The sequence below is a fragment of the Hemitrygon akajei genome, chromosome 6, assembly GCF_048418815.1.
Source record: "Hemitrygon akajei chromosome 6, sHemAka1.3, whole genome shotgun sequence".
Classification (NCBI taxonomy): domain Eukaryota; kingdom Metazoa; phylum Chordata; class Chondrichthyes; order Myliobatiformes; family Dasyatidae; genus Hemitrygon; species Hemitrygon akajei.
The window spans coordinates 134,147,398-134,162,278 of record NC_133129.1 but is presented as its reverse complement, the minus strand read 5'-3'; positions in this window follow the sequence as shown (position 1 = coordinate 134,162,278).

Here is a 14,881-nt window from a genome sequence, read left to right as displayed (position 1 = left end):
AAAAAGATTTTTTTAGCCAGAGGGTGGTGAATCTATGGAATTTGTTGCCACGGGTGGCAGTGGAGGCCAGGTCATTGGGTGTATTTAAGGCAGAGATTGATAGGTATTTGAGTAGTCAGGGCATCAAAGGTTATGGTGAGAAGCCGGGGGAATGGGACTAAAGGGGAGATTGGATCAGCTCATGGTGAAATGGCAGAGCAGATCCAATGGGCTGAATGGCCGACTTCTGCTCCTTTGTCTTATGGTCTTGTCTGTTCTTACCTGCGCCTTCTATCTGAAACCTCTAGGTCACTTACTCAGCATCTTCTCGCCAAGCTTGTTATACATTTGGCTCCAACTTCTTAATCAAGAATAGAATGTAACAAATGACTCAGCAGCCTCCATCTGTTCTTGCTGAAGACTGTTGAACCAAAGCCTGACCAGTCTAACACTGGCACACTCCCACAATGGCTGCTCCACTTTCATGTACACCTCACTTCTTTGTATTGGCTCAAATAAAACTCCTGATGAGATTTAACACGAGGAAATCTGCAGATGCTGGAAATTCAAACAATAACACACACAAAATGCTGGTAGAACACAGCAGGCTAGGCAGCATCTATAGGGAGAAGCGCTGTCGACGTTTTGGGCTGAGACCCTTTGTCAGGACAGGTAGAACACAGCAGGCTAGGCAGCATCTATAGGGAGAAGCGCTGTCGATGTTTCAGGCCGAGACCCTTCGTTGTCCTGACGAAGGGTCTCGGCCCAAAACATCGACAGCGCTTCTCCCTATAGATGCTGCCTAGCCTGCTGTGTTCTACCAGCATTTTGTGTGTGTTCCTGATGAGATTTGTTCTTTTCAAATGGGTCCTACCCTGCAATGATGTTTTCTTTGTATAGATACTGTATATGTGATTATGTGCCTATAAAAAGTATTCACTTCCCTTGGAAATTTTCATGCTTTATTATTTTACAACCTTTATTTAATTTGACACTGATCAACAGAAAAAGACTACCATGCCAAAGTGAAAACAAATCTCTACAAAGTGATCTAAATTAATTACAAATATAAAACACAAAATAATTGATTGCATAAGAATTCACCCCATTTAAGTCAGTACTTAGTACTTGCAACTCTGGCAGCAATTACAGTCTTGATACTGTGTGGATAGGTCTCTCTCAGCTTTGCACATCTGGACACTACAATTTTTCCCCATTCTTCTTTACAAAACTGCTCAAGCTTATCAGATTGCATGGGGATCACAAGTGAACAGCCCTTTTCAAGTACAGCCACAAGTTCTCAATTGGACTGAAATATGGACTCTGACTTGGCCACTCCAGGACATTAACTTTGTTGCTTTTAAGCCATTCCTGTATAGCTTTGGCTTTATGCTTGGCTTCATTGTCTTGCTGAAAAACCAATGTTCTCCCAATTCACAGTTCTCTTGCAGACTGCATCAGGTTTTCCTCCAGGATTTCCCTGTATTTTACTGCAGTCATTTTGCCCTCAACCTTCACAAGCCTTCCAGGGTCTGCTGTAGTGAAGCATCCCCACAGCGTGATGCAGCCACCACCATGCTTCATGGTAATGGTGTGCTTTTAATGAAGTGTTGTGTTTGGCTTATGCCATACATAGCAGTTAGTCAGATAGACAAAAAGCTCAGTTTTGGTTTCTTCTGACCATAGAACCTTCTTCTAGCTGACTTTGGAGTCTCCCACATGTGTTCTGGCAAACTAGCTGAGATTTCATGAGTTTTTTTCAACAGTGGCTTTCTCTTTGCCACTCACCTATAGAGCTCTGACTGGCAGGCAACAGTTATTATATGCATAGTCTCTCTCATCTCAGCCACTGAAGATTGTAGCTCCTCCAGAGCTGTCATTGGTCTCTTGGTGGCCTCACTAATCCCTTTCTTGCACGGTCACTCAATTTTTGAGAATGGCCTGCACTAGGCAGATTTACAGCTGTGCTATACTTTCCATTTCTTGATGATTGACTTAACTGTACTCTAAGGGACATTGGAAATTTTCTTGTATCCATCTCCTGACTTGTGCTTTTCAATAACTGCTTTGCAGATTTGTTTGGTGTGTTCTTTGGTCTTCTTGGTGTAGTTTTTGCCAGAATACTGACTCACCAGCAGTTGGACCTTCCAGATACAGGTGAATTTTTACTACAATCAATTGAAATACCTTGACTGCACAAAGGTGATCTCCATTTAACAAATTATGTGACTTCTAAAACCAACTGGCTGCACTAGCGATTATTTGGTCTGACATATTAAAGGGAGTGAATACTTATTCAGTCAATTATTTTGTGTTTTGTATTTGTAATTAATTTAGATCACTTTGTAGAGATCTATTTTCATTTTGACACAAAGGAGTTTTTATGTTGATCATGTCAAAAAAGCCAAATTAAATCCATTGTGATTCAATGTTGTAAAACAATAAAACATGAAAACTTCCAAGGGTGTGTAAATACTTTTTATAGGCACTGTATATTATGTCAAGGTTTTATGTGCAGATGCATACAATCAGAAGTGCCATGTATTTTATTCAAGCTGCAAACTGGTAATATCTCCAATCCCAGTGTTAATGAAAAATTTGCTCTGATCCAAATTGAAGCTGTGATGATGTCAGAGCAGTTCTTTAGTAAATCACTTTTCTCACTCTCAATCGTGAGAAAATTTTTCTATTACATTGTGATCAAGGGTAGTAATAAAAAAACTCTGACCTTTTGGCAATGATTACTGTGTGAGATGATGCTAGACCAATGTTGCTGTGAAGCTTTGGATAAACTGAATATGAAAGAGGAACTGTAAACACAAACCGCATAGCTATTAACAGTGCACCTGAACAGTAATTTGATTGTTGTTAACTGGTTGAACAGATTCATGAAGTGCAGATTCCCAATGGACCACCTTGTCAGTGAAATATTGCAATCTATGTCCCTACAGTACTAGCAGGTATTACTGTGTGTAAGTACTGACCTTCCCTCTGTGTACACACGCACGCACGCACACACACACACACACACACACACACACACACACACACACACACACACACACACACACACACACACACACACACACACACACACACACACTCACACTCACACTCACACTCACACTCACACTCACACTCACACTCACTCTTCCTTACAGGCATTTTCCATTGGAGTTTATGAATATTCAGGGTACCACAGAAGATAACACAAGGAGTAGGAGAATTTGATCATAGCAAATCATTCACTTAAGTACCCTGTTTCTATCTTCTCCCCATATCTCCCCTTTAGCATGAAGATTTTTTTTTCTAATTACTGGAAAATATTTAATTACTTGGCCTCCACTGTTTTCTCTGGTAAAGAGCACCACTGATTCACCAATCTCTGGATGAAGACAATTCTCCTAATTTATGTTCCAAATGGGATACTCCCTATACTGGATTCCCCAGCCTTAGCAAGTCTTCTATACTGCTAGACACACACACCCACCCTGAACACCACTCCATTCCCTTTGCAATTTTTGCTCATTTCTTTCTCAATTTGCCCTTTACTGTGCCTATTGTCTTATTAATTATAGTACTATCTTCCACTGTTTTGTGCACTTTCTGTAGTCCCATATAGGTCAAAAGTCTAATGTAGTGTTGTGTTGTTTCAGGTAGTCTAGTGTAGTTTTCTGTTGTTTCATGTAGCACCATGGTCCTGGAAGAACATTGTCTCGTTTTTACTGTGTACTGTACCAGCAGTTATGGTTGAAATGATAATAAAAGCGACTTGACTTGAGATACCCACTCATCTAAGCTTGAGTGACTATAAGTCTAATTGATATGATCTCTCTTCATAAATCAGTCTTTCCACTTCAGTAATCAGTTCAGTTGTGCTCCCTCACTCCATGGGAAGGATATCCAACTGTACACAATACTCCAGATGAGGTTTCACCAAGGTTTTGAACACCTGCAGCAAAACATTCTTGCTCTTTTATCCAAAGCCTCTAGCAATGAAGACCAACTTACTATATGCCATCTTACCTGCTCACTGCACTTGAACACTTCCTTTCTGCAGCTTGGGTACAAGGTCACTTCGCACCTTTTTCTTTCCAAACTGTCACCACTCAAGTAATAATATCTTGATATTTTCAGACCAAAGCAGATGACCACACATCCACATTTTCTTTATTTTTCTTTATTTTTTTTTTTTACTTTTCCCTCCATTTTACTTTTATATCTTACCCCTAAACAAAACTCCCCTCACCCACCCTCCCGAACATACCATGGCAGCTAATGTATTTACAATACAAAACTTCACAAATACAAGTACGGAAATTTCACAGCTATACCCCCACACTCCTTCAAGACGAAGGCCCACACATACCCACAACATGTCAGATGATCCGGAATACACTCATATTACAATGCATCAACCACCATGAGGTAAACCATACGCATGTTGAAAGGGGGCAAATCACCAAGTACAATCAAATGCCCTCAACTAGTAGGTAATTCCTTAAGACTCCCAAAATATGACAAGAAGGTCCCCATTTCGAATAGAACTTTTTCACAGACCCGCTCAGAGTAAATTTAATCTTTTCTAGTTTCAGAAAAAACATTACGTCCTCTAACCGAGCAGCAGCAGATGGGGGAGTGGCAGATTTCCAGACCAGCAAGATTCTCCTACAGGCCATAAGTGATGTAAATGCAATGATATCCAACTGGTTTGCATTTAAACCCAAAGCATCATCTGCCACACCAAATACAGCTATAAGCGGGCAATGTCTCAGTGTCACCCCCAAAACCTCACTGATAATTTTAAAAAGCAGTGCCCAATAGCCATCAAGCCAAGGGCAAGCCCAGAATGCATGCACTAAACCAGCCGGAGAGAAGGAACACCTGTCACAGCCAGCGTCTGTCGCAGGATATATGTCAGCAAACCTGGCTTTACTTAAATGTAGCCTGTGTAAAACTTTAAATTGTATGAGCCCCAGTCTAGCACATGATGACGAGGAATGAACCCTATTCAATGCTTTTGCCCAATATTCCTCAGCCAGATCCATACCAAGGTCATCCTCCCACCTAGTCTTAGTTTTGTTTAGACCTTGAACTCCCAAAGACATCAGCTGAGAGTATAGTACAGAGATCAGCCCTTTATCATTAAAGCTAAGAGTGAGTTTTTCCTACACCATAGCAGGTGGTAGATCAGGAAAAGAGGGAAATTTTTCCTTGACAAAGTAGCGAGTCTGCTGGTATTTAAAAAAATGATTATGTGGAAGGCTGTATTTACTGCACAGGTCATCAAAACTATCAAATATATTATCAGTGTACCTATCCTAATGCGCATAAGACCATTTAAGCCCTATTGTCTAAAATCTAAATTGAGAGTAGAGGAGAGAAATAGATGGTTTCTATGAATGGGACCCAAAACTGAAGCTGATGTGAACTTATAGTGGCAGCAAAATTGTTAAAAAATTTTGAGGGTGGAGAGCACGACAGGGTTAGATGTGAATTGAGAGGATTTCAATGGCAAGGAAGACTACACTAAAGCTGGGAGAGACGAGGAGTGGCAAGACCGTGTCTCAAGCAGGCACCAGTTCATATCTGTCCGGTGGAGCCAAAATAATACCTTTTGAATATTCGATGCCCACTAATAATGAATAAAGCTAGGAAGGCCCATTCCACCTACGTCACGACCTCTTTGGAGAAACACATCTGCATTTTATTGCATCTACCCATTCACCAATTTGTCTAAGCCACCTTGGAGCATCTTTGCATTCTTCCCACACCTCGCTAAAAGCCACCTTCTCCTCCCCTCCCCTGCAGCTTTATATCAATTTTGAAACACTCTATTCATTTCCCTCCCCCAAATCATTGATGTGCGACATCCATCGCTGGGGTGCAAGCTCTGATTACTGCGGACCCCACCCGGAGAAAGACGAGCAGGATCGTAAGAGATGAAGCTGAGGATTTTGCTGAGGGCTGATAGTTCAGGATCAGAAGTGCATAATGACAGAAAGAATGAGGAAAACATGGCAGGGGGTTGGAACTGGTAGAGAGATGGGAAGGGCACTGAATCCGAGTTGTTGAAATTTGTGATCTTTGATGTATGAAAGGAAGAATAAAGTTTTCCATTTATTCCTGTTCTATTTTTTTCTCTGTCAAACAATGCTCAATCCTTGCCCATTATCATATTCCCAATCAAATATGCCTAAATTTCACACTCTTGCCTAAATACTTTGAACATAAGCAGAACGAAAAGGAGTAGACCATTTGGACTCTTGAAGCCCCTTTGTTATGCCTGTTTTCTATCACAAGCACCATTTTCTTAGCCTATCGCTTAATTCCATTAATATCCAGAAATTACCATTCTGCTTTAAATACAATCAACAGCCAAGCCTCTGGAATTCCATGGGGTTGAGAATTCTAAGGAGTCACCTTCCTAAATGGCCTAGTGACTCCCTTGTTCTGGTGTCCTTAATCAAGGATAAATGTTCTCCCTACACATACCCTATCAAGTTTTCTAAGAATTTTGTACATTCCAGTGAAGACATCTCTCATTTTCCAAATAGATAGATAGATAGATAGATACTTTATTCATCCCCATGGGGAAATTCAACTTTTTTTCCAATGTCCCATACACTTGTTGTAGCAAAACTAATTACATACAATACTTAACTCAGTAAAAAAAATATATGATATGCATCTAAATCACTATCTCAAAAAGCATTAATAATAGCTTTTAAAAAGTTCTTAAGTCCTGGCGGTTGAATTGTAAAGCCTAATGGCGTTGGGGAGTATTGACCTCTTCATCCTGTCTGAGGAGCATTGCATCGATAGTAACCTGTTGCTGAAACTGCTTCTCTGTCTCTGGATGGATAATATCAAATAATATCTCTACCTCCTGTTTATTTATTCATTCAACAGATATGGAATTTGTAGGCACTACAGGACTGCTGAGTGCTTTCATCATTGTTTTCATTTTTGTCATCCCAGAAACCACTGTAATGAATCCTCAGTACAAATTGTATCTTTATTCAGCAAAGCAGATGACACTGTGGACTAACTCAGCTTATCCAATATCCTGTATAATTCTAAACAGTGTTTAACTTGCAGTACTGATAATGGAAGAATTTAACTGGCGGTGCTGGCAGTGTAAACTTGCAAGAATCTGCCTGATAATTAAGTACATTGATGGAAGAATTCGTTACTTTTTTAAAGCTATCTCACGAAGTACAGAGCCAGCACTCTAAAGACACCTTCACAGCATAAACTATTTTTGTCAGCTAAGGTTTTAACAGTTTGAACAAGTGAACCTGCCTCACCATCGCTAAACGCAGTCTTACAAATATTTTTAAATCCGACCTACTGATCATACTGCCCCGATCCCTTGCCTCCCCACTGTTAGACTCTCCATTCTGAAAACACTTAATGTCAGTCAGCTTCTTTCAAAATGCCTTCTCCCCTCAGGATAGCCTCCTAGTCTGGAATGCCCCTTCCACTCAGTGTTAGCTCTTCTCAGTGTGGAATTGTTGGCTGCTGTCATTTCAGAGTGATGTCTCTCCCACCCCTCCTGTACATGAATGACAGTCCCAGCGCAGTTCTTCATCCACCATTGAGTTTTCCATTTCATTAACCTTTCAGCATCCACTTTGTTTATCTGCATCACAAAGAACACAGTCTATCAATTCATCTTTAATTAAACATTTCATTTTTCCATGACTTCAATTAAGGTTGCACGTTGTTTGAAATGACACAGCCTTATAGCTGCTTGTGTGATGCTTAGTCAATAGCCTGAAAATATAAAGGAATAACTAGGTACAAATCCCTGTGTGTCTCATGGTGCTTGGAAACAGCTTTACCTGAAAAGTACATAAGGGTCTGAGTAACCAAATTAGCTTTTCTTAAATATGCTGAATGTGGTCTAGATCTGATTGTATACTATTACATTTTAATGAGTTGTGCTGGTTTACATCAGCTGTGAGGGGCTTCATTGACTTGGATGTAGTGAATTGTGGTTTTAGAATGACATCTACATCACAGTAATTGAATTTCAAGTTACAGAGGCTTACATTGGGTGATCATATCTCTCAGAAGTATAACAGCAGCACTAGCTGTACAGAAAATTATTTTGAACAGCAGATTAACAAAGACCAGTAGTGCCTGGTGCTGAATTTTCAACCCATCTACAGAAACATGTTCTGCTTGGTGGCTCAGTAATCTCAGCACCGGACTCCAGAGCAAAGGTTCCTGAGTTCGAATCCAAGTCGGGTTGAGTGTCGAGCTAGCAACTCGGCCTCGTAAAAGCAAGAATAGCTTGCTACAGAAACATTGTCATGACGGTGCCTAGACAACTCCACTGCTGAGTTAAGGGCTATTCTTCTTCTCCAGAAACAAGAGTACTATGCTTAAAAACTTAAAGAATATGTTGTGTTGTCATAAATAGATTTCATTTGACCAAGACAGAGCATAGATTTGGAATGTTGCAATTTTAAATTTCCCTTCTATTGATCTTGAAATAGAAAGGTCATACATTCTACAAAGAAGATCTAACTTCAGTTAGAAAATTATGGGGAATATGAAACAAATGTAGAACATTCTGCAAATATATTGCACTCCAGATCAGTAAATTGGGGACTTCCAAGTTATAGGTTTGGAAGATTGAAAACAGAAAATATTCTAGATACTCAGCTGATCAGGCAGTAACTGTGGAAAGAGAAACAGTGAAGGTTTAAGCTCAAAGACCCTCCATCAGAACTTGGAACTGTCATTGAGAAGGAATTTGATTCTGAGTGTTCCAACTTCGACTACTGAAACTCTTCAAGCCTCCATATCTCTTGTAAAAACAAAGTATTAAGACATAAGATACAGGAGCAGAACTAGACTATTCAGCCCATCGAGTCTGCTCTACTATCCAATCTTCAACCCTATTCTCTTGCCTCTCCCAGTTACAATTGACACCCTTACTAATCAAGAACGTATCAAAGTCTGCTTCCTCCTTAATAAGGCGAAGGTGCTCGGGGAACATGAACAGTCTGAAAGTTGAAGAGTTATCTGGACCAGCTGGACTGCATCCCAGGGTTCGGAAAGTGGTAGCTGAAGAGATTGTGGAGCTATTCGCAATGATCTTTTAAGAATCACTAGATTCTTGAATGGTTTCGGAGGACTGCAATATTCCAAATGTCACTCTTTACTTTAAGAAGGGATGGGAGCAAAAGAAAAGAAATTATAGGCCTGTTGACCAGACTTCAGAGTGGTAAGATATTGGAGTCCATTATTAAGGTTGGCGTTTCAGGGTACTGGGAGGCACGTGATAAAAAAGACTAGTGTCAACATTGTTTCCTTAAGGGGAAATCTTTCCTGACAAATTTGTTGGAATTCTTTGAGGAAATAAGAGGCAGGATAGACAAAGGAGAGTGTGTGGATGTTGTATACTTGGATTTTCAGAAGGCCTTTGAAAAGGTTCTGCTTTTGTGAGCGTAAACAAAATTAGAGCCCACGTTATTACAGGAAAGATACTACATAGGTAGAAGATTGGCTGACTGGCAGGAGGCAAAGAGTGGGAATAAATGGGGTGTTTTCTGGTTGGCTGCTGGTGACTAGTGGTGTTCCACAGGGGTCAGTGTTGGGACCACTTCTTTACACGTTATAGGTCAATGATTTGAATAATGGAATTGATGGCTTTGTGGATGATACAAAGAAAGGTGGGGGGCAGGTAGTGTCAAGGAAACAGGGAGTGTACAGAAGGACCAAGACAGATTAGGAGAATGAACAAAGAATTGGCGGATGGAATACAATTTAGTGAAGTGTATGGTCATGCACTTTTCTAGGAGAAATAGTGGTGTAGACTTTCTCTAATTGGGGAGAAAAATCAGAAATGTGAGGTACAAAGTGACTTGGGAGCCCTCATGCAGTATTCCCTAAAGGTTAACTTGCACGTTGAGTCTGTGATAAGGAAAGCAAGTGCTATGTCAGCATTCACTTTTAGAAGACTAATATGAAAACAAGGATGCGGATGCTTTAGTCAGACTGGTCTTGGAATATTGTGAACAGTCTTCAGCCTCTTTTCTAAGAAAGGATGGGCTGGCATTGGAGACGGCGCAGAGGAGGTTTATGAGAATGATTCCAGGAACAAAAGGTTAAGGTTAACATAGGAGGAAGATTTGATGGTTCTGGGCGTGTACTTGCTAAAGTTTAGAAGAATAGAGTCGGGGTGGAGGAGGTCAGATCTCACTGAAACCCATTGAATATAGAAAGTCCTATACAGAGTAGAATGGAGAGGATGCCTACAGCTGGGTGGGACGGGCGATTTCTAGACCTAGAGAACAGTCTCAGAAGAAAATCTGTTGAGAGCAGAAATGAAATTTCTTTAGCCAGAGGGTGGTCAATATGGCTGTGGAGGCCAAGTCATTGGTATATTTAAAGGGAAGGTTGATATGTTCTTGATTTGTAAGGGCATGAAAGGGTATAGGTAGAAGGCTGGAGAAAGAGATTGCGAGGGACAATAATTCAGCCGAGGTGGAGTGGCAGAGCTAACTCAATGGACCAAATTGCCTAATTGTGATTCTGTGTCTTATGGTCTTACCATCCATCTCAGCTGTTCTGTCTGGCATTTGAGTGGCCTATTTCTACCTCAGCATATACGTGGATTGGCAAGAAACAGGATGAAAACAGGCGCACAGAAGAAATGTTAACAATTACTTTTTAATAGAATATGAAATGTACTGATTAAAAATAGTTGCCTACAATTGCAAACAGTTTTTTGTCCTGGGTTTTCATAGTAGTGGACAGGCTGTAGGGGCTCCGATTGGCTGTTCCTACAGGCCCTGTTTTGAATTACAGAAGGTGACCCTTCTGAATCGGATTTGAAAAGTAGGCACTGGCTTTTGTTTTCAAGGTTTTGATGTGTTTCGTCAGAAGCAATACCATGAAAAGTGAAATCAGCAGAAGAAAGAGGAAAATTGTGGAAGAAATGATCAGCCAATGAAATTGTATGGATGTGAAATAGCCTCCATTGTGTTCCTTTTGAAATTTTTATTCTGTCTTTCAAAGTTGAAGTATTATCAGAAGAGACAGGTCCTTGAGGGATCTCCCCAGGCTTTGGGTGCTAATTTTTGACATATTGGCAGTTATTTGTATTAGAATGGTAAAAATCCTTCTTGTGTGAAAAGCTTACTGTAGTCTGTGGTACCTCAGGTGCACCAAGACTATGGAAAACACTGACACATAATATACTTTGACGTATCCATTATTGAAACTCAACAGTCCTTAAGGGCAAAAATCAATAGCAAATACTATGTAGGTATAACTGCTGATGTTAAAGAAAGCTTCAGGTTGCTGTTCTATTGTTAATGTGCTCAGTGGATACTGACATGTTGACTGGGGCTCTCACATTTCAGAGATTGTCTGAACTATATTGGCAGGCCATTTCTATTTCTTGGGGCTTCTATTTTTATACCATTCAGTTTTTTTTTGTTTTATTTCCCCTGTTTGGAATTATATTAACATTATATAAATCCGTGGTGTTAGAAAATAATGGAGGAGCCACGTATGTATTTTCTATTGATAAGATTGGTATTGTGCGTTTATTGTGGGTTATATGTCCTGTGGGTTGGTGCAGAAGCAAATGAGTATAGTTACGTATTCATGCTTTGTCCAAGTTCAGTTTAGTCTGGTTCGAACCAGGGAGTAGACCGGGCATGACATTATTTTGTTGAATGTTAGCGTTTGATTATTACACTAATCAGTAGGACCATTTTATTTTGTTATAGTTTTAGTTTCATTAGCTTTGTATTGTTACAAGATTGTTTGACTTTGGTGGCTTAGTAATAAAGAATTGATTGTACTTTCTTTGACTTCGAACTTTGTTATTGTGGATAGCACACCACACAGAGCCTACCCCCATGCTTAGTGTTCGAGCGGTTTTGGTTAGTCTTCAAATAGCTGCTACAGGTAACATGGAGTATTTATAGAATTTATTTTTGTTCTGCACATTAAATGATATCAAAATACCTCCATTCATCATACTACTAGAAATTTTAGTAACTCCAATAACTCCCTTATGTTTGATTTTGAAACCCGAAGAGCATGTGAGCACCCAAAAAGTATTCTATTGTCTGCAGTTCACCCTGTAGTATTCAGTAGGAACATTCTGCTATAGACACACCAAGGCCAAATACAATTTTAAAATGACTGCTTTGAATTTACATGTTATATGCACTCCTGTGTAAAGGGAACAGCGCTGGCTATATCCCTGCACTGTGTCATTGTAAATATCTGGTTATTTTTCCTTGATACTACGATTGCTTTTCCTTACGAGCAGCTATCGATGCAGTCTGTTACAGGCTGAGTTCCTTGCACAGGCTTTCCATGTATTTATGTTAGGGAAATAAATCCAATTGCAGTGGCAAACTTGGATCAATCTACCTGTTTTCATGATTTTGCAGGCCCATCCTTTTTTTCTGCCATATTTGTAATATATTCATCATTAGCTCTGCACCCCAGCCACCCAACCTCAGTAACTTTATTTCCATAGAAACGTAGAAACATAGATAATCTACAGCACAATACAGTCCCTTTGGCCCCCAGTGCTGTGCTGAACACGTGCTTACTTTTAAAATTACCTAGGGTTACCCATAGCCCTCAAATTTTCTAACCTCCATGTACCTGACCAGGAGCCTCTTAAAAGACCCTATCGTATCGGCCTCCACCACAGTCGCCGGCAGCCTATACCAAGCACTCACTACTCCCTACATAAAAAACTTGCTCCTGACATCACCTCTGTACCTACTTCCAAGCACCTTAAACCAGTGCCCTCTCGTGTTAGCCACTTCAGCCCTGTGAAAAAGCCTCTGACTATCCACACGATCAATGCCTTACATCATCTTGTACACCTCTATCAGGTCACCTCTCATCCTCTGTTGCTCCAAGGAGAAAAGGCCAAGCTCACTCAACCTAATCTCATAAGGCGTGCTCCCCAATCCAGGCAACATCCTTGTAAATCTTATCTGCACCCTCTCTATAGCTTCCACATCCTTCCTGTAGTGAGATGACCAGAACTGAGCACAGTACTCCAAGTGAGGTCTGACCAGGGTCCCATATAGCTGTAACATTACCTCTCGGCTCCTAAACTCAATCCCATGATTAATGAAGGCCAATGAACTGTATGCCTTCTTAACCACAGAGTCAACCTGCGCAGCTGCTTTGAGTGTCCTATGGACTCATCCCCAAGATCCCTCTGATCCTCCACACTGCCAAGAGTCTTACCATTGATACTATATTCTGCCATCATCCTTGACCTACCAAAATGAACCACCTCACACCTATCTGGGTTGAATTCCATCTGCCAGTTCTCAGCCCAGTTTTGCATCCTATCCATGCCCCACTGTAACCTCTGAAGGCCCTCCACACTATCCACAACACCCCCAACTTTGTGTCATCAGCAAATTTACTAACCCATCCCTCCGCTTCCTCATCCAGGTCATTTATAAAAATCCCAGAACAGATCCCTGAGGCACACCACTGGTCACTGACCTCCATGCAGAATATAGCCTATCTACAACCACTCTTTGCCTTCTGTGAGCAAGCCAATTGTGGATCCACAAGGTAAGGTCCCCTTGGACCCTATGCCTCATTATTTTCTCAATAAGCCTTGCATGGGGTACCTTATCAAATGCCTTTCTGAAATCGATATACACTACATCTATGGCTCTGCCTTCGTCAATGTGTTTAATCACATCCTCAAAAAATTCAATCAGGCTCGTAAGCCACGACCTGCCCTTGACAAAGCCATGCTGTCTGTTCCTAATCACATTATACCTCTCCGAATGTTAATAAATCCTGCCTCTCAGGATCTTCTCCATCAACTTACCAACCACTGAAGTAAGACTCATTTTTAATCTTTTTATAGATTTAATAACATATAAAGACAAATACAAATCAGGGGAGAAGTTATATCAAATATATATTCCAATGGAAATACAAACAACAAAAAAGGAGTGTACACTATCAAAATCATATAGAGTATAATATTGAGCTCTTCAATATCCACAACTCCTCGTAACAATTCAAAAAAAATCAAAAATTGCCATTATTAAGAAAAAGAAAAGAACCCCACTAAACTAACCTAAAACAAAAAAAAGACTGGGCATTCCATTGAGAATATAATTACAAAAAAAGGGGAAAAATCCTTCTGGTCAAATCTGAAAAGTCATGGAGAAGGAAAAAGATTACCTAAAAAAATGAAAAAAAAGTTAATAAAAAAGAAGAAAATTTAAATCATATGAAAATATTGAATGAAAGGTCACCAGGTTTGCTCAAATTCAAAAGATGGATCAAACATCTTGGAAAGATCCTAATCCACCTACTGTTTTTTTCTGGCTCTCCTCCATTATGTCCTGTTTAAGCTTGGACAAAATTAGAAGTTGGATGATTGAAGTAAGACTCAATGATCTATAATTTCCTGGGCTATCTCTACTCCCTTTCTTGAACAAGAGAACAACATCTGCAACCATCCATTCCTCCAGAACCTCTCCCGTCCCCATTGATGATGCAAAGCTCATTGCCAGAGGCTCAGCAATCTCCTCACGTGCCTCCCATAGAGGTCTGGGTATATCTTGTCTGGTCCCGGCGATTTATCCAACTTCATGCTTTCCAAAAGCTCCAGGACATCCTCTTTCTTAATGTCTATATACTCAAGCTTTTCAGTCCGCTGTAAGCCATCCCTACAATTACCAAGATCTTTTTCCGTAGTGAATACTAAAGCAAAGTACTCATTAAGTACCTCTGCTATCTCCTCCGGTTCCATACACACTTTTCCACTATCACACTTGATTGGTCCTATTCTCTCACGTCTTATCCTCTTGCTCTTCACATACTTGTAGAATGCCTTGGGGTTTTCCTTAATCCTGTCTACCAA